This window comes from Myotis daubentonii, chromosome 3 (assembly GCF_963259705.1).
Source record: "Myotis daubentonii chromosome 3, mMyoDau2.1, whole genome shotgun sequence".
Lineage (NCBI taxonomy): Eukaryota > Metazoa > Chordata > Mammalia > Chiroptera > Vespertilionidae > Myotis > Myotis daubentonii.
The window spans coordinates 134,393,554-134,421,518 of NC_081842.1; the positions used below are offsets into that span (position 1 = coordinate 134,393,554).

The window sequence follows — 27,965 nt, forward strand, 5'->3', positions numbered from 1 at the left end:
ATGAACTTTACAGTTTAAATTTTGCACAAATAAGTATTAGATTTGTGATAAGTGATGTGAAGAAGTGCAGGGTCTAAGGGGTATATAAAAGATATGTTGCCTGGCTCATGTGACAGTCCTGTAGCTCAAAAAAAAAAAAAAAGAAGCTCAAATTACTTTTGAAAAATGGCAACATTGCCCAACCAGCATGGCTCAGTGGTTGAGCGTTAATCTATGAACCATGAGGTCATGGTTCAATTCCTTGTCATGGTACATGCCCGGGTTGCGGCTCAATCCCCAGTAGGGAGCGTCCAGGAGGCAGCCTATTAATGATTCTCTCTCATCATTGGTATTTTTATCTCTCTCTCCCTCTCCCTTCCTCTCCGAAAGCAATAAAAAAAATTTTTTAAGAAAAACTGCAAGATTGATATGGTTGAAACATTTTGAGTGAGGAAAGTGAAAGTGGGAAGAGATGAGGTTAATAAAGAAAGCAGAGATTGTATTTCCACAGCTTGGAGGGCAAGTTAGGGATTCAGGGCTTATCTCAAGAACAATGAGCTTTTATAGATTTTAAGCAGGAACAAGGTATAGCAAATGTTAATTTTTAGATACTCATTCTATTTTGAGCATAAAGAATGAAAGCAGATCAAGAGTGGACAGTAGGAACCCAATTAGTATGCTATTGCAATAATCTAGGTATGAGAGGACATTAACTTGAACTAAGGGGTGATATTGGAGACAGAAAAGGTGGATGAATCCAACATATTTCTTGGCTCTGGAATCGTCCATGATGATTGGATGGTGGTTGAGATGATGGTGACAGTAAGGGAGAGGGATTGTCAAACATAACTCTTCTATGTTGTATCTGAGCAAACCCATAAGTGTTGGTGTTATTTTCTGAGATTGAAAATACTGGAGGAGAAACAGGTTTTTTGGAGGAACATTACTAGTTAAGTTTTGAATATTTGTCACATTGAGATACCTGTGAGAGATCCAAATGGAAATGTTGAATAGTTTAATACACATTGGATGACTGGCTGGCCCAACATTATTCCTCTAGTAATTATGAGGTGTTCATGTGACTCAATATAAACCCATTTTAATATCTTAACTCTCAGGCCACATGACTGATTCATAGGAAATCCATATGAGCTTCACTGAACCAATCAAATTCTTTCTTTCAATCTGAGTGGGCAGAAGAGAAATGTTTTGCACTCTGGTTTCAGAGCTAGGAGGCTTTAAATTTCAGAGATGTTGATGAGTATTTCTTCTCTATGGGAATTATGTTGGATTAAAAAAATGAAGATAATATGCAGAGAGAGGAGTTGGAGGAAAAGAATCCTAAAATCCACAGTTTGGTTGCATGAATTAAGAGTCAGTACCTGTTAACCAATCTTTCTCTTCCTCCTCCCCTCACCGTCTCTCTTTGAGTATCGGTCTTTCTGTTTTATTTTATCTTAGCTAGATTTTGGTGGGATTTTATCACTTGTAATCATGATAGCACTAGCAATATAAGTAAACAGTTTAACTTATAATCTAGAACTCATTAAGAGATCTTGCCTACAGACATATGTTGAGAGTTGTTGATATAGATATAGAATGTGAAGACAGGGAGTGGACAAGATCACCAAGAAAGAAAGGAAAGAGAGAGAAGAGTACTGAGACCTCAGCTCTGCAAAAACTAACATTACAGATCCAGGAGAGGAAGATGAACTCCCAAGGAAGTTGAGAGAATGTTTTTAGTCATTGGAGGAATACCAGTAGAGTATGATGTCACAGAGGCCAGCGGTGTTTTAAAGAGGTGGTGATCAACTGTAGAAGGTCCAAGAGAGGGCAAGTGTGGTAAGCACTAAAAACCGTTCATTGAACTGCTGGCATAGAAGTCATTGGCGTCTTTTCTGAGAATAATTTCAGTGAAGTGGAGCAGTCAGAAGCCAGTTGGGGTGGATTCAGAAGTAAATGAAGGTAAGAAAACACAGCCTTAGTGTGGAAACAATTTTTTCAAGAATCATAGCTCTGAAGAGTGGCACTAAGAGGGAGTTCAGGAACAGATGTTGTTACCTTTTTTTTAAGTTGAGAGAGAATAAGCAACATTATATTTAAAGATCTATTAGAGCAGTGGTTCTCAACCTTCCTAATGCTGCGACCCTTTAATACAGTTCCTCACGTTGTGGTGACCCCCAACCATAACATTATTTTCGTTGCTACTTCATAACTGTAATTTTGCTACTGTTATGAATCGTAATGTAAATATCTGATATGCAGGATGTATTTTCATTGTTACAAATTGAACATAATTAACGCATAGTGATTAATCACAAAAACAATATGTAATTATATGTGTGTTTTCTGATGGTCTTAGGCGACCCCTGTGAAAGGGTCATTCGACCCCCAAAGGGGTCGCGACCCACAGGTTGAGAACCACTGTATTAGAGCATAGTGGAGAAGGCAGCTATCTGGGTGAGTAGAGAAAGATTTTGTGCCGAGTCAGCTCAGCCAAGGGTTAAAAAGCCTGAGTGAGGGTGGTGAAGGATGAAGAAAAGACAGACAAAGAGAATAAGCTGGGTCTAGGTGGATCTTCCTGTGCCTGGCTGAGGCCTCAGACAGAGATATCCAGAGGCAAGCTGAGCCTTTATTTTATAGCCAGAGGTAAACAAGGTAGTGGTCACCATAGTTACAATGTCCTTGTGAGTTTCACTTGTTTTGCCAGCACTTGCTACATCTCCCTCAGCCCATTGGCTACCCAGATAAGATCTAGGGAGCGTCATAAGGTCAAGCCTAATTATGCTAAGAGGACTGTGCCTCTAAGCTGGGACTTGTTTGTTGCTTTGCCAACAGGTCAGTCCAAGGCTTAACCCTATAGCTGTACCCTATAGATTTCTCCAGGAAGATGACATTAAGCTGGTTCTTGAATAGTGAGTAAAACTTTTGCAAAGGAAGAAGGCATTGGATGCAAAAGGAAGATTGTAAGCAAAGACACAATGGTGTGTTTGGAGAATGGTCAGTTGCTCAGTGCATAGAAAACTTTAGCCCTGGGCCCTGTGTGGGAGAAATGAAAACCCACCCAAGACCTGTTCTCATTTCCCTCTTTAAAATAATAGGATAGGTCAGATTATCTTTAAAGTCCGTTATAATATTAAAATTTGTAGCTAATGGTGAGCTGTCCTGAATATTTTGTTTGATTAATAATAATGTTTCCCAAAATGAATTTTCCACACAGCTGTTTCCTGGAATTCCGCTTTTTATTGTGTGGTGAGTGGCTTCCAGGAGATTGGAAGCTCAACCCAACGTGGCCCACTTAGGAAAAAGGAATCATGAAATGCCTTTGAAGTCTACTGTGTTTTACCTTACAAGCTTATGTGCATCCTCTTCCTTAATATACTTGGCATGCTTTTGCTATTCAAGTGTTTTATTATTATTCAGTGATTCTCCGGGAAGATAGGCTGGTCTCACCCTTTAGGTTTAAGTAGTTCCAGGTAGTTATGGCATAAGCTCTGAGAAAGGTTGAAAGTCCCTGGCTGGCTCCTATTTCCTAGTCTTTTTTCACTTGCCCATTCACTGCCAGCTTCACAGAGGCAGAGAGTCTGAGCACTAGCTTCCTGTACAAGTTGAAATAGGGTTGGAACCTGGGGGTAGAGAGGAAGAGAGCTTTAAGAGTAGCTTACATGAGTTACTTGATCTTTATAAATGTCCTGGTCCAGAGAGAATCAGTAACTGCTTTATGAGCCTTAGTATCTTAGCTACTCACACACAATATTATTCACATGTGTAATACTTTAAATTATTATTCACTTGGTTGTATGAATTTTCTTTCTAAAGATTGTGAGATATGAAAGCCACATAAAAATTGCCTGAAAGAAAGAAACAACACATGTTAATTGGATTCTTGGCAATAGAATGAAAAAATGTCCCTGAACTGATGAAGTTATTTTTAGACAAACTTTGCCCTAAAATATGTTGGTTCTTCTGTGAATGAGTTCATAGCACATTCTACAAACTCCTTTGGCCTGATCCTTCTTAAAAATCTCCATTTTCTTTTTTATTCCAGAATAAAATAAATGAGAAGTCTCCCAGTGCTGTCTCTTGGGTGCTTTACTCAATGGAAAGTTTTTTTATTTCCTCTTCCATCTTTATGCTGCCTATATCTTTTCATGCCCTCCGTTTGTAACCTAAAGATGTCAATAGAAATTTAAGTTCTTTTCACCATTCATTTAGAATTTTATTTGTCCCCATTTTTAACCCATGAGTTCACCCTGATGATTCATCAGATTTCCAATAGTACAACCCTCTGCTATTTCTATAATGAAAAGGTTGAAGACTAACACTTTATATGGCATTGCAGGGGAAGGATTAAGCCACTGGCAGTTACTGAGATCTGACTTCGAGATACGAGACCTGCCAATGATTAGAAGACCTCACCTAGCTGGTCTTGAAATGGAGTTAGTCCAGATGGTGCCAATGGGAATTAAGGGACTGCATGGTCCCAGAGCAAACACAATACCTGTCTTTTGGATGCTCTTAAGCTCAGAGGCAAATGAGGGAAATAGGTCTTTCTGAAGCCTAGCCACACATTCCCCAGTGATTATAGCACCAAATACTTGTGATTCAAAGTGACTGCTTATCAGATAGTAGAAACATCTAAATCATTAAAGGATTTAAAGGCCTGCTAGAGAGTCCCATGTTATTGAAATTAATGAGTTTTAAAGTCATTTATCCATATGTGAGGCTGCATCTACAGAGGTTTTCAATAATCTTGGCCATATATGTCATTGGAAGAAAAGACACATTTACTTCTTGAAAGCACAGCCTGGATACAGATATGTTTCCTTAGTGATTCTTTTGTACTTTGCTTATAGAACCTCTACCATGTGTATTATATCCTAGACAAATTTCTGAAACTCTATGCAAACAGGCATACTTATAGTGCTTGCTTCTTTGTGTTTCCAGCAGCTAGAATTTGGCATCTGAGCTAAAATAGCTTTCTAGTATGTGTATTGCTTTTGGGAGCTAGGAAGATCTAGAGGCCCTTTGTACTCACACGATCTTCCTCCTTAAATTATTCCTATATAATTGTCTGATGACAGAAATGATCAATTTTTCAGCCTTTAGGTTTAAGCTTGAGTCTCTGGTAAAATGCATACAGTCTAGTTGAAACATTCTGTATATTGTTATCATTTATTCAGACTGTAATGTGAATGAAGAGTCTGGGAGATTCTGACATAGGGTGGAGAAAGGAGCTCAAGGTACTGGGTTGCTATGGGTGATAACGAGGAAAGGTTTTCTAAGGATGGAAACAAATCCTGACTTTGCTCAATTCAACAGTTGTACATGGATGGTCTTGCCCTCAGTTATGGAACTAATGCAATTCCTTTAAGGAGGAGGTGCTTCCAAACTTGTTAGCACTTTTTTTGTAAACAGGAATGGAGTACTAGTATGTAGTGTCACAGAACCTAAGACCGGCTCCGAAGATACCCTGTGGGCATGCCCCAATCTGTGTCAATGTGGGCAAATCACAATGGCTTCCAACCCGCACATTCTTCGTGGCTGAATTTCTTGTGGCTGATTACAGATTTGACTTTTGAAGCCAAATGACGCAAAAACTTCCTGTCAAAACATAGAGTTTGCATGTAAAGTTTTCTTTTCTTGTGATGTTTTGTCTGAGTTTGGAATCAGGATAATCCTGACCTTAGACAATGAGTTGGAAAGTGCCTCATCTTTTATTTTAATTTTTAAATTTATAAAGGAAAAAATTGCATGTTTGATAGTTCTCACCAAGTGAAGCCCCTTGAACCTGGGATTTTTCTTGTGGAGAGTTTTTTGAATATTACATGTGTATAGGAAAAGATTAGTGGTTGTCTAATGACTACTTCATAGTGACTGTAAGAGCACAGGATTTCTTTTCAGAGTGATAAAAATGTTCCAAAATTAGATTGTGGTGGTAGTTGCAAAACTGTGTGAATATACTATAAACCATTGAGTTGTTCAAATGAATAAACTGGCATGCAAATTATATTTTAGTAAATTTGTGTACAATGTAGGCATTTTTAATTTATTGAAAGTATATATTTATCTCTAAAAACCTTTTAGCTACATCTAACAATTTTTAAAAGCAGTACTTTTATTCTGGTGTAAATATTTTGTAATAGTCATAAATGTTTATGTCCCTAAAATCATAACTTCAAAATACATAAAGTATATGTATACTTTACAATGTCTACTGTGATTTTTTTCTCCTTGAGTCATTTAAGAGCAAATATAAAAAGTTTTCCAAATATATGTTTGTGTTTACTATATCAGGGTAGATTTTAATTATTATGTAGTACCCATATTTATTTTTATTAATGTATTGTGTTTGAAATTCTATTTTGTCTAGTATTAATATTTTTACAAAAAATTTATTTAGTAATTAATTGCATGGTACCACTTTCCCATAACAGTCAATCTTTCTGTTAAATTGTTTTAGATTTTGTTTAGTGTTTCTCATAAACAGCAGCTAGCTGTCTTAAAAATTCCCAATCTGTTATTTCTGTCATTTATCTGATGAGTTTGATCCACTTTCATTGTTAATAATCCATGATATATTTGCATTTATTTCTACCACTTTATTTTCTTATTACTATCTACTAGAGGCCTGGTACATGAAATTTGTGCACTGGTGGGGGAAGAGGTGTGTCCTCAGCCCAGCCTGCACCCTCTCCAATCCAGGACTGCTGGCTCCCAACCACTTGCCTGCCTGCCTGATTGCCCCTAACTGCTTCTGCCTGCCAGCCTGATCACCCCCTAACCACTCCCTGCCAGCCTGACCGACACCTAACTCTTCCCCTGCTGACCTGATCGCCCCCAACAGCCCTCCCCTGCAGGCCTTGTCGCCCTCAGCGGCCCTCCCCTTCAGGCCTGGTCCCCCAGCAATGGCCCACCCCTGCAGTCCTGGTTGCCCCAAACTGCCCTCTCCTGCTGGCCTGGTCACCCCCAACTGCCCTCCCCTGCGGGCCTTGTCACCCCCAACTTCCCTCCCCTACAGGCCTGGTTGCCCTCAACTGCCCTCCCTTGCTGGTCTGGTCACCTCTAACTGCCCTCCCCTGTTGGCCTGATCGCCCACAACTGCCCTCCCCTGCAGGCCATCTTGTGGTGGCCATCTTTGACCACATGGGGACAGCCATCTTGTGTGTTGGAGTGATGGTCAATTTGCATACCGATTGTGACTAATTTGCATATCTTCTTGTGACTAATTAGCATATCCAGTGTGACTGTTAGGGTGTCATGACCAATTTGCATATTACCCTTTTATTAGTATAGATTTTTATTGGATTCTATATATATTCATGTTTTCTTTTGAATAAAGTTGTGGGTTTTTTTGTTTTGTTTTGTATTGAATATTCTCCATGCATCTCCCCTACTCTGTTGGTTTGAAAGCATTTCCATTATTTTAATTCTATTATTTCTATTATTTTATTTACCATCACCAATCTTTGGTTATATTGTTTTTCCAGAAGTCTAAATATATTTGAAACATTTTGGAATTGTGTATCAACTGTAATGGAAAAATAAATTTAGAAAACAAAGAAAAGAAATTTCTGTATTTTAAAGAAAAGGAATGTTACAAAACTCCTTCAGCAATTTTACCTACCCATTAAATAACTACTTTCTGGAATTTTAAAACTTTTTCTTCGCAATTGCTAAAATCACTTTTAACATTGAGTTAAATTAACCAACATGTTTGTTGTTAATATTATGTTTACTGTTATTTCTTTTTAAATATATATACACACATACATATATTTCTTATTGACTTCAGAAAGAGGAAAAGAGGGGGAAGAGAGATAAAAAATCAATGATGAGAGAGAATCATTGATGGCTGCCTCCTGCATGCCCTGACCAGGAATCAAACCCTGACCTCCTGGTTCATAGGTCGATGCTCAACCACTGAGCCAAGCTACCCAACTACCATTGTTGCTTGTATTCCATGCCTTCCCTCTGGGTCCTTTTACTTAAATACAATCTTTAATATTTGTGCTTATGAGCATCAGTTGATGGTAAACTCTCTTGGGATTTCTTTCTGAATCTAGAAACACATGTATTGCTTTTCATTTATGTTTGAGTGATAATTTGGGTGTAAACATTTAAGATAAGTTACTTTCACTTAGCATTTTGAGGATATTATTCTTTCATATCCTGTTATCTACTGTTGCTGTCAGTTTAACTGTTAGTCTTTTAGGTAATTTGTCTTTTTTACTCTAGTAGTTTTTAAGATCTCCCCTTTCTTTGTTCTTGATTGTTTGTAGACTCACTGCATGTATTACCTTGTAGTAATTAATATTTATCTTCACTATCAGCCCTTGGACTTAATTTTTCCTCATAGGACTCATGTCTTTCTTCAGTTCTGGAAAAACATTAGCAAATATCTCTTTAACTATTGCTTTCCTACCTTTCTGGAAAATTCTTTAGACAGACATGTTAGACTTTTCCATTTATCCTCTAAAACCTTCAACTGCTTTATCATATTTTTCTCTCTTTGTCTCTTTGTGATGCATTTTAGTGAAATCCTCAGAAATATCTTCCTATTTCCAGATTCTGTACAGCCTGGCTGTTTTTAAAAACCTTTTCAATGAATATTTTTCACGTTTAAAATTTTTACATTGTTTCTTTTAGATATACATGTTTTGTTTAATGCCTTCCTGTTTTGTTTGCCAATTCTGTGTTCTATTTTTAGTGAAAGTTATTCTTTGACTTATCTCCTTTATCACCCTAAAAATGTACTTATTTTAAAGTCTTTGGCAGACTATTCATTTTTAAATTTTTGTCATTTTGAGAGAGAGAGACAAAGGGAGGGAGGGAGAGAGAGAGAGAGAGAGAGAGAGAGAGAGAGAGAGAGAGAGAGAGAGAGAGAGAGAGAGTTGTTTCACCTATTCACACATTCATAGGTTGATTCTTGTATGTGTCCAGAACGGGAATGGAACTGCAACCTTGGTGTATCAGGAGGACACTCTAATAGGTTATTCTCATACTTTAGTTTTGCTTCTTCTAGGTAATTTGTATTGGATATGTGTCTTAGCATTACCTTACTTTGTTTTGGTGTCATAGTTTCTAGGGTCATTTTGAGAAAAAAGTATGTAAGTCTTTGTTTGTTTGTATTTGTTTGTTTTCCTTCTCTGCCCATGTCTCTTTCTCTAAGTTGTTTCATTGATTGCCTCCACCTGGCTCCTTGGGACTTGCTGACCAAAACAAGTCTTGTGTTGCAAGTTTGGAGCTGATGCACCTTAAAATATGGATTAAGGTTTATGGCCAATATGGTGATAGAGCCAATAGCTAGCTTCTTTCAGATTCCGAAGATGAGGCTGTTTTTATGTCCAATTAATTTAAGAAGGAGACAAAATTCTTAGGCAACAATTAAAGAGCATTTTTTTTAGCTTTTTTGAAAATTTTTTCTTTAATCAGGGGGTGTTCCACTGAAGCCTTAAGCTTGATTCCTGTTGCCACTTTGTATAATTTTAGTTATCATTACTTTAGATGAATCCAACTTCCAGATGTCTTTGCCTATTTCCTGCCTAGAAGTAGGATTAGATTTTTGTGCTTATGCTGTTGACTGCCTTCCTTTTCTGGTCCATGAACTTGGTGCACGTAGAATCTTACTGTACTTGAACCTACTTACATTGTTTTACTTATTTATGTATATTTGCCTGTCATTGTTCTTGTTTGAAATGGGGTGTGAAAATTAGGGGAAGGGGTGGGTATAAAGCATGTACTTAATAATCTAATTTTATACCTCCTTAGGATGATTCTTGCTTAAATACAATTCCCAAATTGTTTCAAAATTTTAAAAATACTTTGAGGCCAACTGAAACAAACATTTTCTTTGTGCTTTCTTAAACTGTAGAGCAATATAAATATACTGCAAACCACACATGTACTTATACATTTTCTAGTAGCTACAATAACAATATAAAAAGAAATAGATAAATTTTTAATGCTCACCTGAGGATATGTTTTTTATTGATTTTAGGAAGAGAGGAAGGGAGAGAAAGAGGAACATTGATGCGAGAGAGAAACATTGATTGGAGATAGAACCACCAAGCTAGGTATGTGCCCTGACCAGGAATCAAACCCACAACTCTTTTTGTCTATGGAACAATGCTCCAACCAACCAAGCCACCCAGCCAGGGCAAACTCTGACATTTTACTTAACTCAATATATCCAACATATTATTATTTAAAAATATAATCAATATAAAAATTATTAATGATACTTTTATTGTTTATACTAAATCTTTGAAATCTGGTGTCTATTTTATAGTGACAGTACATCTCAATTCAGAGTTGCCATATTTTAAATGCTCAATAACCACATGTGACTGGAGGCTTCCATGTTGGATGGTGCAGATTTATACCATTTATAAAATAACTAGAGGTCCAGTGCACGAAATTCATGCATTGGTGTGGGGGTGTCCCTCAGCCTGGCCTGCACACTCTCCTAGTCCAAGACCCCTCAGGGGATGCCCACAGGGAACGGGCCTAAGCCGACAGTTGGAAATCCCTCTCACAATCCGGGACCCCTCGCTCCTTACTACCCACTTGCTCACTGCTCCTTACTACTCAGCTCACTGCTCCTTACCATTGCCACAGAGGCAGGAGAGGCTCCCACCACTGCCACTGAGCTCGCCAGCCGTGAGCCCTATCTTTCTGTGTAGTTGTCTATGGTCCAACTGCTCTCTTTCTTCTCACTTAGGCTGAGCAGCATGTGAGGGCAGAGTGCACTGTCATGGAACACAGAGGGCTTCCCAGAGTTGAGGGGAGTGGCCAGGCCCACGGGGTGAGAGGTGGACACAGAGGACCCTATCTCACCCAATTGTGGGGTGGGCTTGCTGGCCTTCATCTGCCTGACCCCACCCAGGGAGGGACCGAGCAGGGTCTCTGCCTCTCCATTTTCCATCCTTCCATCTGTGACACCTGTCACCATTGCCAGCCCTCCCCAAAAGTGAGTTCAGCTCAATCCCTGAATGTAAAAGGGCTTGGGGGAGGGGGGCTCCACTCCAGTGCCCCCTGATTCCCAGCAACAGGACCTGGTCAACAGGACCTTATCTCAGGACAGTGGCCACAGCTGCAGAGCATAGATCTGTTTCAAGAAAAGTTGGGAATGCAGACTTTTGTATGAGCCCCTACTCCAAAAGGTGGCAGCTTATTCACATTGTGGCAAAGACACCTTCAAGAGTAACATAAGTGGGTAAAGTCAGGGCCAATCTGGGCCATTTCCTCATCCAATCTCTCTGAGGCACGTGGACAGAACCAAGTCTCAACTCTTTGCAGGACACTTCCAGGGTTATTTAAGCCTAAAGGACAGTAGTCTGTCTCCATTCTTGTTCTTTGGGATATTTTCATCGTTAGATAAAAGGATGCATACATTGGAGCAATCCTCTTGAGATACAATATTCCAGTTGCACCCATGTGATGACAACAGTGCCCCTCAGAGGGAGGGAGCTGACAGATGGAGAGCAGGGAATTCTGAAAACCAAAGCGATGACAGAGATGCTAAGCTTTCCTTCACGTGTCTGACACCCCTCCTCAGGCAGCCGGCAGGCTGGGCATCTGCTAGACCATTACCCCTTGATGTCCTGGCAGGCTGCCCTGGGCCCTGCTAGGCGAGAGGGCCACCTTGGCCTAGGGAGAGTCGCCCCCACCCCCCGCCCTGCCGCCCCCAGCCACTCCTGGTACATCTCCTGCACATGGGCGCTGGTCTCCAGGGGCCACACCAGGATGGCAGTGTAGATGCCTTCCATCTGCCACAGCAGTGCCCTGTCTGCACACCTGTCATCCACCTGGGCCTGGCCCCTGTCGCTTAGGCATGCCCGGCGCAGGCCAGGACCTCCACAAAGTGGCAGGGGAACTTGCCCCTCTACAGCTTCAGGACCACTTCTGGATGTTCCGAAAGCCTTAAGCAGCCCCAAAGCGTAGCAGAACCTCTCCATCCCTTTCAAGGGTGACCTCCTGGAAGTCTCTGTTCCTCAGGGTGCAGCAGGTGAGCACTCCCACGTCCTCGTTGTACAGCTCCTTGGCCACGTGCCTGAAGATGTGCGCCAGGTACCCGTCAGAACTGGCACCCTCGTGGAGCCTCACCTCCTTCTCCTTCATGTCTCCAGAGTGTCCATGGCAGCGTCAGTCGAGGCGAAGTCACTTTGCTCCATTATCTGGAGAATTTCACCTGAGGTTAACACGCAGTCAGCCCCTGGGAACTGTGTGAAGCTGTGGGAACACCTTCTCAAAGGGCCTCCAGTTTCCTGTCATAACCCGGGGCCACAATGACGTGGAAAATCTTGTCTGGGGACAGGTTCTGCAGTCTGGAGAAGTAATCCTTCACCAGAGAGCCCATGATCTGCTGGGGAGACTTGGCCGTGCAGAGGTGGGGGTGATGGGGTGACCCAGCACTGCTCAGCATATTGGACCCAGCCAGGGCAGGCGGAGGCCAGCATGGGTAGCCGGGGCTCTTCCTCACGGTGCCGGCAGTACCGACGCACAAATTCCTTCTGACTCTCCAGGATGCTGAAGTCCGCAGCTATCTTCATGTCAAAGACAGTGCATCCCAAGGCTTTTGAGGAAGCCACAGAGCCTTCTGAATGCATCAGTGACACTGAGGCTGAATGTAGCAGCAAAATAAGGCAGAGACTGAGGACACACAGACACTGCCAGCACTTGGTGCTGTGAGGTAACACATTTCTTATTAAGGTTCAGAACACGGAAGAAGTCCTCGGAGTTCTGTTGAGAAACTTGGACTCCTTCCTCTGTGGTCACACAACTGTCACACACCAGGCAGTCACTCAGAAATATCTTGGCATCGGCCAACTTATGGAATTCTCCCTTCTCTTCGTTTTCCTGAGCCAGACTCCAGACATTGACTGTGGCATTCTCTTGGTCATCAGTTTTTGTTTTTTTTACTACATTCCTATGGTGTGCAGTGCTCACACTTCATCTGGAGCAGGGTGGGCGAGGGCAGGCTCAAGTGACCTGGAGGAAGCATGGGGAGAGCAGTCACCGCTGGTTGCCCCTGGCACTGCTGATGGTATCCTTTCTTCCTTGTGGAGCGTCTATGGAGGGGAACTTGCTGCAGTGCCCGAGGCTGAGTTCCAGGAGGCGGGCAGTGCTGTTGGGATTGTGCCGGCAGCACTGGTCTGTTGGTGCCTGGCCTGTCCTCTGGAGATTGAACCTACTAAGGGAGCCAGTCCCAACCTCCGCCACTGATTGATTGGAATCTGAGGGCCGGGAGGAGGGACCAAGAGGCCTGTCTTCCAGCCGCTTGCCAGTCCCTGCCAAGCCACTCACTCCGGTTCCCTGTCAGCCCTCCCTTGATCAATAGAAGCCTGCAGGCCAGGGGAGGGACCAAGCAGTCTGCCTTCCGCCTGCTCACCAGTCGTTGCTGCCACGAATTCATCAGAGCCTGAAGGACCCTGGTTCCCCTGTTAGCCATCCCCTGATCAATGGAGCCTGAGGACCAGGGGATAGACCAGTCACCCCTTTGGTCATTTTGGACATTACAGACCCTGGCTCTTTATATATATAGACTAGAGGCCTGGTGCATGAATTCATGCACAGGTGGGGTCCCTCAGCCTGGCCAGCGATTGAGGCCTATCGGGGGCCAGCTACCCAGGCGGAGGGACTGCAAGAGGTTGGTCTGCTGGAACCCCCTTTCCCTCCCCCCCCCCCCAATCAGGGCCCAGGGGGAGGGGCAAGGGAGGTTGGCTGTGGGAGTGCACTGACCACCAGGAGGCAGCTCCTGCACTGAACATCTGCCTCCTGGTGGTCAGTGCGCATCATAGCAACTGGTTGACTGGTCATTCTGGTCATTCCGGTCATAATGGTTGCTTAGGCTTTTATATATATAGCTAGTAATTTAGTCACCACCAAGTAAATGTAATCACCACCACTGCCATCACTTTGGATTTTTGGACCATTTTCCCCCAAGAAATGTATTAAGTAGTTAAGACACACAGAAAAATTTAGATGGCTTCAAAATCTGTCATCACAATGCTGCTATATTTGAAGAATTCTCCTGAGCTTCTCTTTCTCAACTGAGGGAAGATAGTGGAACATCTTTCGTGTACAAATTTGAAATAAAGACAAGCCCATTTATGCTATCAATCTTGGAAAACTGGTCTCTGAAAAATCAAAGTTTTAGTTTTTTTCAAATGACATGATATGAGACTATATAAGGTTTAAAGTGTTCATTACATTAATAACCTAATAAATTAATTAAGGAGTTATCTTACTAAAAAGCATTTGTGGGTGCTGAAAAGGATTAGAAAGGAGTCAAAAGTATAAAATATGATGGAGTTTTATGGGTTTATACGGAATATTTTGCAGTTGAGATTACTTTTCACTTCCCCCTAAGCAAAAGATGCTTGGTTTTACTGTGTGTTCTAACAACGATTTTGATAGGCTGTTTACAGTCTGACATCCAGGTATCTCCGGCAGCCAGGTAGGTCTGTTTGGATGCAAGAACTCCTTACACTCTATATGGGTATTAACAAACATTGCTATTTCTGGGAAAGGTAATCCCTTCAAAGTATACTGTTACATTATTAACTCACTTGTTTTCCAAAGCATAGGACCACCTTCTCTCAAGATCTCTAAATCATACTATTTTGTAAAGCTGCTTATTTACACAGCTTAGAAACATTGATAGTTCATCAACCTCCTGATTTTATGGCCAATCTTTAAACATGCTAATTTGTCATACCTTTTGAAACTCTTTCCTTCACCATTGTGGTTTTCCTTAGTAATTCCCAATATGTCATATTTAATGGAAACAATACTGGTAATTACATTGGTATATAGCCCTTTTCTCTTGGGTATCTCCAAATGGTTTCCAGATTGGTGGGGGTCAGTTTTCAAAAGCTCCCTGTGAAGAAGGAGGGGAAGGGATTAGTTCCCAATCAAGGCAGGGGAGTGAGGCTCAGCACAGGACTGCACCATTACCTATGCCATTCAGCACATCTGTGCGGAGACGTTTCCATTCTGACCCAATGGCCCAATGAGCGGAAACGTACCTATTTGGCAGGGACTCCTGCTATGCTGGCTGGGGAACCATCATGCTGCCATCGCAGCTGGATGTGACAGGTTCCAGGAGTTTAGAAATTGTTCTCTACATGATGGGAGGCATTTTTATGTCCTAGCATCAGGAATTCGTCATTTCCTATGTAAGTTGTACTGGCCCACCCCTGGCTCTTTCAATCTCAGTTACCATGGTTTCTTTTTACCTATGGCACTTATCAACATATAACATGTTATATATTTGCTAATGTTCTGTCTCTACCCACTAACATGTAACCGCTATGAAATTCCTAGCCTTGTCTGTTTTGTTCACGGGTGTTTTCCCTGTCCCAGAGACCTAGTAGGAGCTCCGTGAATATTGAATGAAGGAATGAATTTATATGCAAGAACCATCACCTACTTTCAAATACTTAAGTGGGGTTAGAAGCCTAGATTCAAATCACAGCTCTGTAGTTAACTAGTTGTGAGATCTGAGCAAGCTGCTCGCACTCTCTGGTTTTCAGTTTCTCATGTATGAAATCGCGTAATGATGTGTATCTTCTACGTTGATTGAGGACTAGATTATGTAAAATGCTTGGCACAACGTAAGACCTGGCTGGCATGAAGCACTCAGAGAATGGTGTCTGCTTGGGAGAAAAAAACACATTACTATTCCAGTGGTTCCTCATCTGGAAAGTTGTTAGAACTAAGAACCTACACTTCAGCCATGGAAGTTTAAGCCTCGGGGCTAAGTCATATTCCTTCAAGGACCAGGGGCAAAAACTGGGCATGGCCATCGTCCCAGAGGGTCTAGGGCAGCAGGGACTTGCTTAAGGATTTTCCAGCACATCTAAACACAGTCTGTAAAACTGTCTGGTTCCACACACAGGGGCCACAGGCCTGCTTCATATCCCAGCCTGGTGGGGATAGTTTCTGAGAAAGGGAGTGAGCTCATGATACCCCACACCGTGTGGCTTTCTACAAACATTGGTTCAGCCCCTCTGGCTGGGGTTGTCAACTTGGCTTCTCTAAATGGTGCTATGCCCTTATTTGCACAGGGTGAGAGGGCAAGAAAGTAGGGAGCTGCATCCTAGAACCCTGATTGCCAGCTTTTTCTCAGCCCTTAGAGAGGCAGCAGCTGACTCACCCAGCCCACCCCCTCACCTGTGGAAAAAGAGAGACCCAGGCCTTCTTGCTTCCCTCTTGGAGTAGGCATACATCTGAAAGCAATCAAGTGTTAAGCACATAATCTTATCTGCTTCTCAAAGCACAGAAAGAATATCTTAGCAATCATGTTAAATAAGTGGCATTGCAAAAGTGCAATATTAAGCTGATAAGCATTCCTGAAACTTCCAGGAGTGGGTAGATGTAGGTGCACTTCAAATGAATTAATAATATAATAAACAAGGCAAAGGCATGAAAAACCACTTTCAGTTGTTTGCACTTTTATACGTGGGAGAGATTGTTATCATTTCTAATACTCAGGCTACATTTTTTCAGATTAAGCAAAGGGTTTAGAGACAGGGTGTGCAAAATAAAGATTTCTATTAAAATACATGTGTGTATGCCTGCTTGGGTGTGCTTGCACGTGGGTGCATATACTGCCTTTGCAATACTCTCAAATTCTAACTTCTCTCTGGACTCCTGGGCAGAGAGTGGTCATGCAGGAGCCCAGCCCCCAGCTCCTGGCTTGGCTGACCCTCGGAGCAGGAATGCTAGGGATGCTCTCCCTCCCCTTCTCGGCCCCCATGCTATCCCGCCCATCCACATCATGTTCAGTGGTCTGGGTTCTAATCCCGCACCTGGAGAAATCTTCCCTCAGCAGTTCACAGGGATCTACATTCTACTTTCTCTAGACGTCTGTGACATGTTTGTGCTGTCCCATTTTTACAATAGGACATTTGTTTTTGTAACTGGAAGAGTGAAATAAACCAATCCCTTCACTCAACTCTCCTCAGTGCTCCCCACCCTCGAGGTAGGGGCTATGGCGAGTGGTTCCTGTCCAGAGTCATAAATTTTCCCACTCCCTTTTCCAATGGAAAGTCTCTGAGATGCCTCCCGAGGACAGGGATGTGACCTAACAGACAGGGATCAGCATGCCAAAGCTTCTGCAGGGCTTCCTGTGGCATCTGTGACTCGATGATCCTGACTGTCCTGGATGAGGGGTCCAGAGGGGCACCCGGGCGTCCATCTGTGGGTGAGCAGAGGTGGGGGTGAGGGAAAGGAGGGGCGGATGACACTTGACACCTTTCAGCACATTGATATAAAGAACGAATTCCATAGAATAGAATTAGACTGTATTAGCATGGAATGGATTATGCTGTACTCAGAAAACATGCTTATTCATGGATATTAAAGTAGATCACATATTTTAAAATGTAATGGTTGTTTTTGGGAAGGTGTGTTTGTGTGTGTATGTGTGTGGATATGTATATGTGTGTATGTGTGCATGTGTGTTTATGCATGTTTGTGTAAGGGTGCGTGTGTATGTACATGTGTGTATATTTATGTGTGTTTACACACATGCAATTGATTTCATGGGGTGATTAAGTAGTCCCTCTGTGGCTCATGCTGCTAGGGAGACCCCCAAGGATGCTGTCCTTCAAAGCCCCTTCTGCATCCCAAGGAATCAAAACATTCCCTGAGCACCTTTCGTGCCAATGAATCAATTCCTATCACCCAGGAGGCCACAGCCTACCTGGAAGCAAGAGAGTGAGATAAAGGCAGAGGGATGCATATGGTAGGGGACAGGGGCGGGGGCAGGAGTTGGCTGATAGCTCCAATTTAGACGATGCAACATTGGTGTGAAAGCTAATGATCGGAAAAGTTCATTTCTCCTGAAGTATGCACAACTTCCTGTAACTCTTTTATTGAGAAACTAGAAGCCCATTGTAGGAGGATTCCTGCAAGAATAGGGCTTCCTCTGGCTGATCGTGCCACCAAGTCCTGCCGCCCAGGGCTGCAGACAGGGGTCCCCCCCCCAGGGCCGCACACGGGGGTCCCAGCTGGGGGTGGGGCTTAGGTGGCACACGGGGGCCCAGATGGCGGCTCACACTGGCCTGCCCTGCCTGCAGTATGCAAATTAGCTGCCATCTTTGTTGGTGGTTAATTTGCATATCCTGCTGATTAGCCAACAGGAGGCAGAGAGAAGGTACACTCAATTACCATGTTTGTCTATTATTAGATAGGGTATAATCTTATGAGGGATTTTTGTCCTCTTCCTGAATAATTTGTTTTTCTGGTGTGTGTGTATGTACCTATCATTGAGATTATTGTGCACAGGCTCTGCTCAGGAGAAACTTAGCATAGCCTGAGCCCCATGTCACTTTTATCCCTGAACTCTTTCAGTGCCTAGACATCCCTACAAACATCACACCCCACACCCACACACCCCATACATCACACCCAGGCATGCACACACACCCCACATATGCATATCGCACATATGCGCATTACACACACACACACACACACACACACACACACACTTCTGTCTGGGGAGGTCCTAAAATGCAATGGCCTGTGCTTACCACATGTCTTACAGTTTTCCATCTGAGACCATGACCTTGAGGAGAGGGAATACTGGGTGGTTGTTCTTTCCTAAGATCCTTTATGGCTAAAAGCAGCCTCCTGGGGGCTTCTGGAATCAGTTCTTATTCATATTCATATTCATATTCATATCTTACATCAAAATTGGCTATGCTCATAATAATCCTTATGAATCACTTGGAAAAGTACATAGGAAGTCAAGTTTTTCTAAATTTCCTTTTTCTAAAGGTTAAAATGAAGGCAGGAAGGAGCAGAGCATGACTTCTGTGGCGGCCCAGTGCGGGTAGAGCCTGGATCTCCCAGGCCCAGTCTGCTTATCTGTGTATTTTTCCCTCCCCACAGCTCTCCTGTCTGTGCATGATTGCCTTTCTCAGCTACACCAGGGAGTCAATTTGGAAGTGATTTCAGATGCTTGCCTCATCCAGCACACTCTTTTTTAAAAATGTTTTTATTGACTTTAGAGAGAGAGAAAGGGAGGAGGAGAGAGAGAAAAACATCTATCGGAACAAGTAACATCCATTGGCTGTGTTCTGCGCGCCACCTACTGGAGATCCAGACTGCAAACTGGGCATGTGCCCTGACCGGAATCGAGCCTATGACCTTTTGGTGCATGGGATGACACCCAACCAACTGAGTCACATGCACCAGAGCACCCAGCACACTCTCTTGCCCTATTTGACTCTAACCTGTCTATCTCAGACTTTTTTCCTGCTGCCCAGCCTCTGACCCTTCCACCTCTTAAAAATGCTCTGGGCGTCCCAGTCTCCTGGTTTGACTCACCTATGTCTCCTTACCTGGAAGAATAACCCTTTGTTGTCATTCCTCTACATGGAGTTCTGCCCTTTCCTGAAAGCAGGGCTAAACTTCCATCCCCTTCATGAAGTCTGCTATGATCACCTTAGCCAGGAGTGCCCACTTCTCAGGGTGGAAAGGACTTACTATCCTCGCCTAGCATTAATCTCAATTATTTATTTGACAAATGTTTGTTGAATACCCAGAATGCACTAAATAAACAGCATGCTCAGTGTGGGAGCTACATCAATAAATAAAACACAAAAACAGCTTCCTATCCTGTGGTAGGTCCCATGCTAATAGTAGGTTCTTTGCTAGCTGTGGGCCTAACAGTTCTTTGTAACCTCCAGTATATAGTAAAAATTAAATCAATTTTACTGAATTGATTAATGAATTCATAGTTTCTCTCGAGCCATGCAATACAGAGTTAGAGTCAACACTGCAAATGGCCCCTCTAAATAAGGCAGACTGTGGAAGGAAGAGAATACATTTCATTCTTATTTAAGACATCGAGTGGTTGTTTTCTGTATGAAAGGTAGAATTCTGGTTTTATCAAACGCATCTCAGAGAAACAGCCACGCCCCCCAAAGAGACAGCAGTTGTAAATGCCTTTTTCTCACTTAGAGGCTGTGGAACTCCAGAGTCTGACCAGCTTCCTTCTCCCTCTGGGGAATGGAAATGGGCTGGAACTTAAACCCCAGGAGTACTTGTGTGTTTAGATTAGACCCTCTGGATGATGCCTGGTGCTGGCCAGGAAGTACGCTCAGCCCACAAACCACTAGCAAAGGGGTTGAAGAAGACAGGCGGGACTCAGAGGAAGGGAACAGAGTTACTCTATGGCCCAGAATCTGGATCCTAGGAGCCAGATTATGGTTAGCCACATCGCTGCCTCATTGACCTGTTCTTTGATACTCATACTCTTATGTGTACACTCTGTCTTTTTCTTTTTCTAACCAGTCTCCTTCCCACCAACACAGTTTATGCTAAAAGATGACAAATGGCACGTATACGGGCATTTTTTCTACAGCTTAGGGATGGTCAAGACTTTTGATGACTTAAAAACATGTGACATCAGCTATTTCCTTCCTGAAAACTACACTACTTTAAAGGAACGTTGAGGTTTTGTCATAAAAAACACAGATGATTATGTAACTAACAAGGTCTGTATTTTCACCTTATTTTGTTTTATGCAGACGCAATCATAATGCTCAGCCCTCGTGTAATCTTCAAGCTTTATGGTTGATTTAACAATCTGCCGAACTTTTACGCTTACCTAAAGGTTGGATTTCAAGGTGTCAGGGCCTGAAGAGTTCTATGCTCAGGTGAAGGGGGTGATGTCTAATTGGCTTCTGGACCTAAATTAGTGTTAGATCAGAGGCTTGGGGGGGTGGGGGGGACGGGCTGACATCAGGTGACCATAGTAATGAAGCAATAGCAGCCCGTGAAGCATATGACAGCTGGGGAGAAACTGCTGGACACTCTTCCCAAGTCTTTCTGAGACTGTTAACGCCCAGGTTGGGGAAGAGCTGTGCACCCTTCTGCAGCTCGCAATTCATATGCTGAAGCCCTGATTCCCAGTGTGATGGCATTTGGAGGCGGGGCCTTTAGAAGCTAATTTTGTTTAGATAAAATAATGAGAGTAGAGTCCGTGATGGGATTAGTTCCTCTATAAGAAGAGACCAGAGCTTACTCTCTTTTCCATGTGAGGAGGACACAGTGAGAAGGCAGCCATCCCCAAGACAGAAAGAGAGCCCCGTATCTGCTGGCACCTTGATCTTGAATTTCCAGCCTCCAGAACTTTAGAAATAAATGTCTATTGTTTAAGCCATTCAGTCTATGGTATTTTGTTATAGCAGCCCAAGCTGACTAAGACAACTGTACTTATTGAATACAAACTCAGACCCAACTTTTAAAGCCACGTTATCATCTCTTCTTATTATTCACTTAATATTTCCAGTATTTAATTAGCATCTTTTATGTACTCTTTTATTGTTTTGTCTATCCCAATATGCTTTTCTACCCTACTCCCCCCTTTTGCTACCTTTAAATATTGTCTGAATAAGTCCTACTGTACATAGGTCAAGACTCAGCTGTGGTGTCCCCTCCGACAGGAAGCCTGCCCTGCCCTCCTCTCCTTCATTCCCAGTCTGGATTCAGGACTGATTCTATGCACCCCCATAGCATCCTGTGGTGCCTTCTATTCCTCTGTTTTACTTTCTTACTGTCCCTCATTAGATTGTGAATTTCTCGTTGATGGTAAGAGTGTGTGCCAAGCTTCAGTAGAATCTAGAACAATAGGCACAGAAAATGTTTATTGCCAGGCTGGTATGGTTCAGTTGTTGAGTGTCGACCCATGAACCAAGAGGCCCCCAGTTCAAATCCCAGTCAGAGCACATGCCTGGGTTGCGGGCTTGATTGCCGGTGGGGGGCGTGCATGAGGTAGCCGATCTATGTGTCTCTCTCATTGATGTTTTTATCTCTCTATCCCTCTCCCTTCCTCCCTCTCTCTAAAATCAATAACGTATATTTTAAAAATGTTTATTGGGTAAAATACATTTTTCTGTGAAACCCTTGGAATGGAAGACTTTGGTTGTTGATGAAAAGTCATGTCAGTGTGCAGTGAAAGACCAGGGGGCAACATACCAGGCAAGGACTGAGGAACAGCCTGGAGATTAGCACAAGATTCAGGTCAAGATGGGGCCCCGAAAGCTGCTGGACTTGCTGAAGGGTAAAGTAGCAGAGGGGTTTGGAATGGAACTGGGTTTTGGAAGCCCAGAATGTGGCATCTCAGGAGGAGATGAAGTTCAGTATAGGGGTCACAGGATGTAGAATTTTTATCCATGTGAATGGCTCTTCTATGGCTTGAACTGTGTCCCCCAAGAAGATGTTGAAGTTCTAATCCCCAGTACCTATGAATGTGACCTTATTTGGAAATAGGGTCTTTGCAGATGATCAGGTGAAGATGAGGTCTTTAGGGTGGGCCCTGATCTGATATAAAAAGGGGAATTAAGATATAGAGACAGATACGCATGGAGGTTTAGGTGATGTGAAGACACAGGGAGACTGTCGTCATCAAGCCAAGAACATCTGAGGCCCCCAGAAGCTGGGGAGAGGCCTGGAATAAATTCTCCCTCACAGCCCCAGAAAGGACCAATGCGGCCAACACCATGATCTCCGACTTCTAACCTCCATAACTGGGAGAAAATTTCTGTTGCTTAAGCCAGCCAGTTTGTGGTAGTTTGTTAATCACAGGCCAAAGAAGCTAATACAAACTCTTCCATTCGACTCTTAATTACCCATAGATAGCGATTTGGGGTTATTTATGCTGGAATCTTTAGCACCTGGCACACCTGCTAGACGTCCGCAGAAGTCTGAGAATTTGCCATGATAGAAAGCTTACCCCCTCAAGCCAAGCTTTCCTTGGACTTTAAGTCAGAGGATAGAGCCTAAAAATAACAATATAAGGCTGGAATTGATACACACCGGACTTTTTTTTTGCTTTGCCCACCCCACCCCCAAATCATGATGGATGCTTCTCTGTACAGAGACTGGAGCAGGACTCCAAGATCCAAGAAACCCATTCAGGTTTAAAGCCATCTGCTAACAAGGAAGTGAGAACACCATGTCCTCGCCCTGTGTCCTGTTCCCTCCCTGCCCTGGGGTTTAGCTACCCCATAATTTCATAGGGAATTCTTGTTTCTTATTATATAAAGGCTCACTTGAAATTCATTTCTGATGAGAAAAGTAAAAAAATTCTGGAAAGCTGTGCTTGAGTAAGTGTTTTACCTTAGGTTAGCTTCCAATTCCAGAAAATTTGACAAATATAAAACTGGAGTGAGGATTTTTATGTGGTTCCTTAACCGATACAGTTATTTGTAATAATAATAATCAAGAAAAAGATAGCACAACCTCAGAATTTTTCCTCTTTACTCAGCTGAAAATTAAACCAGACAGGCAATTACCAAGGTTTTGCCACAATATATAATATGTGTACACCGCGTTTATGGCACATTACACATTACATAGTGATTATTCCGAATTTTCATCCAATCATCTTATTAGTTCTGGTATTTTATGTGGTGAATGGCTGTAGCTAAAAATTAAGTGAGAAAGACACTGGTAGAGAAGTAAAACACAGACTCAATAAAGTCAGGCCCATTAAAATGTGACCACCACTGCAATGGACCACAATTGGTGGTATTGACGATGAACTCCTGAAGACTGGAAAAATACTAAGACACTAAAGCAAGCAGCCTCTTTTCTAATACATTTTTACTGCTCTAATAAATTCTGTATTTTATTTTACTATCACACACTTATACTTCATTCCTCTTTGTCAAGAATCATGGTTAGATAGCTTTTTGCGTGCTTTTATGTTCCCTGCACTTAACTTAAAAAAAAAAAAAAAATCAAAAGGAGAGTACCATGTTAAATAGAATTCACAATATTTTTAATATATTTTTAGACCCTAGTGAATACCATTGTATATTCTTATTATTTGAAGAAAATGAAACTACTTTATTAAATACTAAAAATAAACTTGGACCCATTTTTATAGCTCATTCAACTGATTTTCGAAGTTATGAGTCATTCGTTGCTTTTGGTGTTTGATGTCATTTTCTTGGAACTAAATTGAATACTATTTTGGGTATATAAGCAAAGATATGATGGATTATAATACATCAGATCATGGTCCAAATTAAAAAAAATAAATTCCCTAATAGTGTTTGGTCTATTTTTTTTTCTTTTTTCCTTTCTCTTTCTAAATTATCTAACTTCCTCTATCTTTTCTTCTGGAGTTAAAGTTTTATTTTCTTTTGTTTATTCCTTCCTCACTTGCTCTAACTTCCTTCTTTTATCTTTTGGAAACATTAATTAATGTAAATTATTGCCACTGAGAAGCCCCAAATTTCTCATCCTTAAGATAAGGTAATGCTGCTCAGCCAAGCAGGTCTGAGGGTAAAAGTCAACTTACATCATATCCTAAAACAATAGAATTTATAGAAAGAAGCTTTGTATTTTTCCCTCAATGTAGGAGAAAGTAGAAATGTGAAGTCTATTAATTAAAAGTGAAGGGAGGTCCTAAGTATCACTTATTGGCACAGTAACATATATGTAAAGTACCATCCTATATAATAAAACCCTAATATAACAAATCAACTAAATGGCAGAACGACACGTCGCTATGAGGCGCACTGACCACCAGGGGGTAGACGCTCACTGCAAGAACTGCTCCCTGGTGGTCAGTACATCCCCACAGGGGTAACCCCATAGCAGTGAGCCAGAAGCCAGGCTCACGGCTGATGAGCACAGCAGTGGTGGCAGGAGCCTCTCCCGTCTTCACTGCAGATGGGTGGTAAAGAGCGAGGGGTCCCAAACTGCGAGAGCCCCAGACTGTGAGAGGGATGTCTGACTGCCGGCTTAGGCCCTATCCCTGGGAGCATCGGGCCTGGGCTGGCAGACAGATGTCCCCAAGGGGTCCTGGACTGTGAGAGGGCACTAGCCGGGCTGAGGGACCTCCCCCATCCTCAGTGCATGAATGTTGTGCATTGAGCTTCTAGTCTATTATAATTACACTAGAGGCCTGTGTCCTCTCGCAGTCTGGGACCCCTCGGGAGATAATGACCTGCTGGCTTAGGCCTGCTCCTGGGTGGCAGAGGGCAGGCCCAATCCCTAGGTGCAGGCCCTGGTCCTGCTCAGAGCAGGGCCGATTGGGGAGTTGGGGCGCCGCCCCCTGTCATGCACAGAGCTGCAGGGCGATCAGGGATTTGGTCGCTGCCCCCTGTCACGATGATCCCGGTGCTGGGAGGTCTCCTTGCTCCGCTGATCCCGGGGTCCTGAGGCCTCTTGGCTCTGCTGCTCCGGGGGCCGGGAGGCCTCTCGGCTCTGCTGATCCCGGGCTGGGAGGCCTCTCGACTCCGCTGATCCCAGGCTGGGAGGCCTCTCGGCTCTGCTGATCCCCGGGCCAGGACACCTCTTGGCTCCGCTGATCCCGGGCTAGGAGGCCTGTCTGCTCCACTGTTCCCGGGGCCCTGAGGCCTCTCTGCCCTGCCGCTTCAGGGCTGTTTGGCTTCGCTCCGCTTGGAGCCTGAGTATGCAAATTAACCGCCATCTTTTAGCTTCTATAATTGAAACATTGTATCTTTTGGAGTTGTTGCTTCAGGAGCTCAGAGCCCCCCAGCTGCAGACGGGGAACCTTGGCTTCCTCATGCTGGGGCAAGCAAGCCTCCCTGTTCGCATCAGCTGCCTGGCTGCTGGCTGCCATCTTGGCTGCCAGTTAATTTGCATATCTTGCTGATTAGCCAATGGGAAGGGTAGCGGTTGTACGCCAATTACCATGTTTCTCTTTTATTAGTGTAGACTAGAAGCTCAGTGCACAAAATTGTGCACAGGTAGGGCCCTAGGCCTAGCCTGTGATCAGGGCCATCTTCCACCCGCTTGCCAGTCCCCAGTCCCACACCGCCACCACCCACCCGGTTCCCCGTGGTTCCCTGTTCACCATGCTGCAATCGGAGCCTGCAGGCCAGGGGAGGGGCCGAGAGGTTGGCCTTTCCACCTGCTCACCAGTCCTCAGTCCTGCCCCACTGCCACCCACCTGGTTCCCCATGGTTCCCATTCACCATGCTGTGATCGGAGCCTGTGGGTCAGTGGGAGGGACTGAGAGGTGGTCAATGCACCTCATAGCACCTGGTCGAGTGGTTGTTTCAGTCATTATGCTGTTACTAGAGGCCTGGTGCATGAAATTTATGCACAGGTGTGTGTGTGTGTGTGTGTGTGTGTGTGTGTGTGTGTGTGTGTGTTTCCCTCAGCCCAGCCTGCACCCTCTCCAATCTGGGACCCCTCGAGGGATTTCTGACTGCCCGTTTAGGCCTGATCCCTCTCACAATCCAGGAATGCTGGCTCCCAACTGCTCGCCTGCCTGCCTGCCTGATTGCCCCTAACTGCGTCTGCCTGCCACCTGATCACCCCCTAACCACTCCCCTGCCAGCCTGGTCTCCCCTAACTGCCCTCCTCTGTAGACCTGGTCCCCCCAATTGCCCTCTCCTCCTGGCCATCTTGTGTCCACACGGGGGCAGCCATCTTTGACCATATGAGGGCAGCCATCTTGTGTGTTGGAGTGATAGTCAATTTGCATGTTATCTCTTTATTATATAGGATAGTTGCTGGGCTTTTATTATATAGGATATTCGACCATATATTCTGACTTTGAGAACTAAATATCAGCATGCATATATTCTCATCAATTATATTCTGAACCACCATAAGAGCAGTAAATGAGAAAGTAATCTGCTGAAATATGTAACTTCTTTTCTATAATTACTAGGTATGATGAGCTAGTTAGGTTAAGGATGTAGGATCATTTATTTCACTCTGTAGCTTAGTTTCTAGTTCCCAATGAGGCTTCCAAAGTTGACCTGAATCAAACTAAAGGAGTATACCCTTGATCAGATTCAAATATGTAACTGCCTTCTGTGTGTCTCCCTTGAATTTTGGGAATGTCCTTAGGGCAAGGCTCATCTCACCCTCTGGGGCATGTGTTAGTTGATTATTTTTCTTATGTCCAACAGGGTGTCATCGTATGGATCACCCTGTTGATCCATACTTCCCTGGGTAGGGCTAAATAGTCAAGCAGGATGCTCTGTAGTAAAAGATGATCAGGAAATGTTTATTGAATTGGAAAAAATAAAATGAAACAAAAGTAATTGCTGAGGGTCATTCCTTGTGTTATAATTCTGCAATATGGCTATCAGTGGCCATGTTCTCAGTTGCCCAAGCCTGCATTTCAGAGAAGCATACTCCTAAAGCTATGAAATGCTTCTAAGAATTCCTTGCAATCTTTGAGTAACTTGAACCAAAGCCTAGGCACTTGATTCTGGTCCTTGTTTCTTATCACTTATAGCTGTAAACACTGAAGAAATTACTTATTGTTGCCTTAACAAGCAGAGCTTATAAATATACTGTATAATGGGGAGTTAACAAAACCTACTCAACTCATAATGGCTGTTATGATCAAAATAGCTAATGTGGTCAACCAGAATGGATCTTAGAGAGTCACTTTCCTTTCGCCAGAAACAGAAGTGCATTCTTGGGAATAAAGGAATGTGTGGCTGAATGTGGGAGCCAACAACTGGATTCCTCAACCGTCTCCTTTATGGTGCAATGTGCTGTGTTGGGATGTGGTGGTCTGAATTCTTTATCCTCAAGACATGGCCAGGACACTGTGCTCCAGGTTAGTTAGGGGTTCTTGGTTGTGCTTAGGCACCCAGGTAGTAGTGTGTGAGGAAGTGTAATGCAAACATGTGGTATAATAGGGGGTCTGATTCTAAACAGAGTCAGAATCAAAGTGACCTGCATATCATGATCCTGTTTAAACATTCTCCTTGTGGGCTATTTGGATACTTCTAGAAAATAATAGAAAGTCCTATAGCCTAATTGGATGGAAAGAGTATGGAATTTAGAAACAGCCAGCTCTTGTTAAAATTTCTGGCTTCAACATATATTAACTATGTGATCTTGAGTAAGTAACTTAAACTCTTTGAGTATTAGTTTCCTTGTCTAAAAATTAGAAATTACATTTATTTTGTGATTTTTGTTTCAGATTAAATATCATTATGCAAAAAAAGTGCATA

At 43.1% G+C, this 27,965-nt stretch overlaps 1 pseudogene; it reads right to left on the minus strand.

Moving 5' to 3' along the window:
• Nucleotides 1-11,570: 11,570 nt before the first annotated feature.
• LOC132229713 (nuclear prelamin A recognition factor-like) overlaps nucleotides 11,571-27,965 on the minus strand; it is a 57,902-nt pseudogene continuing 41,507 nt past the window's right edge.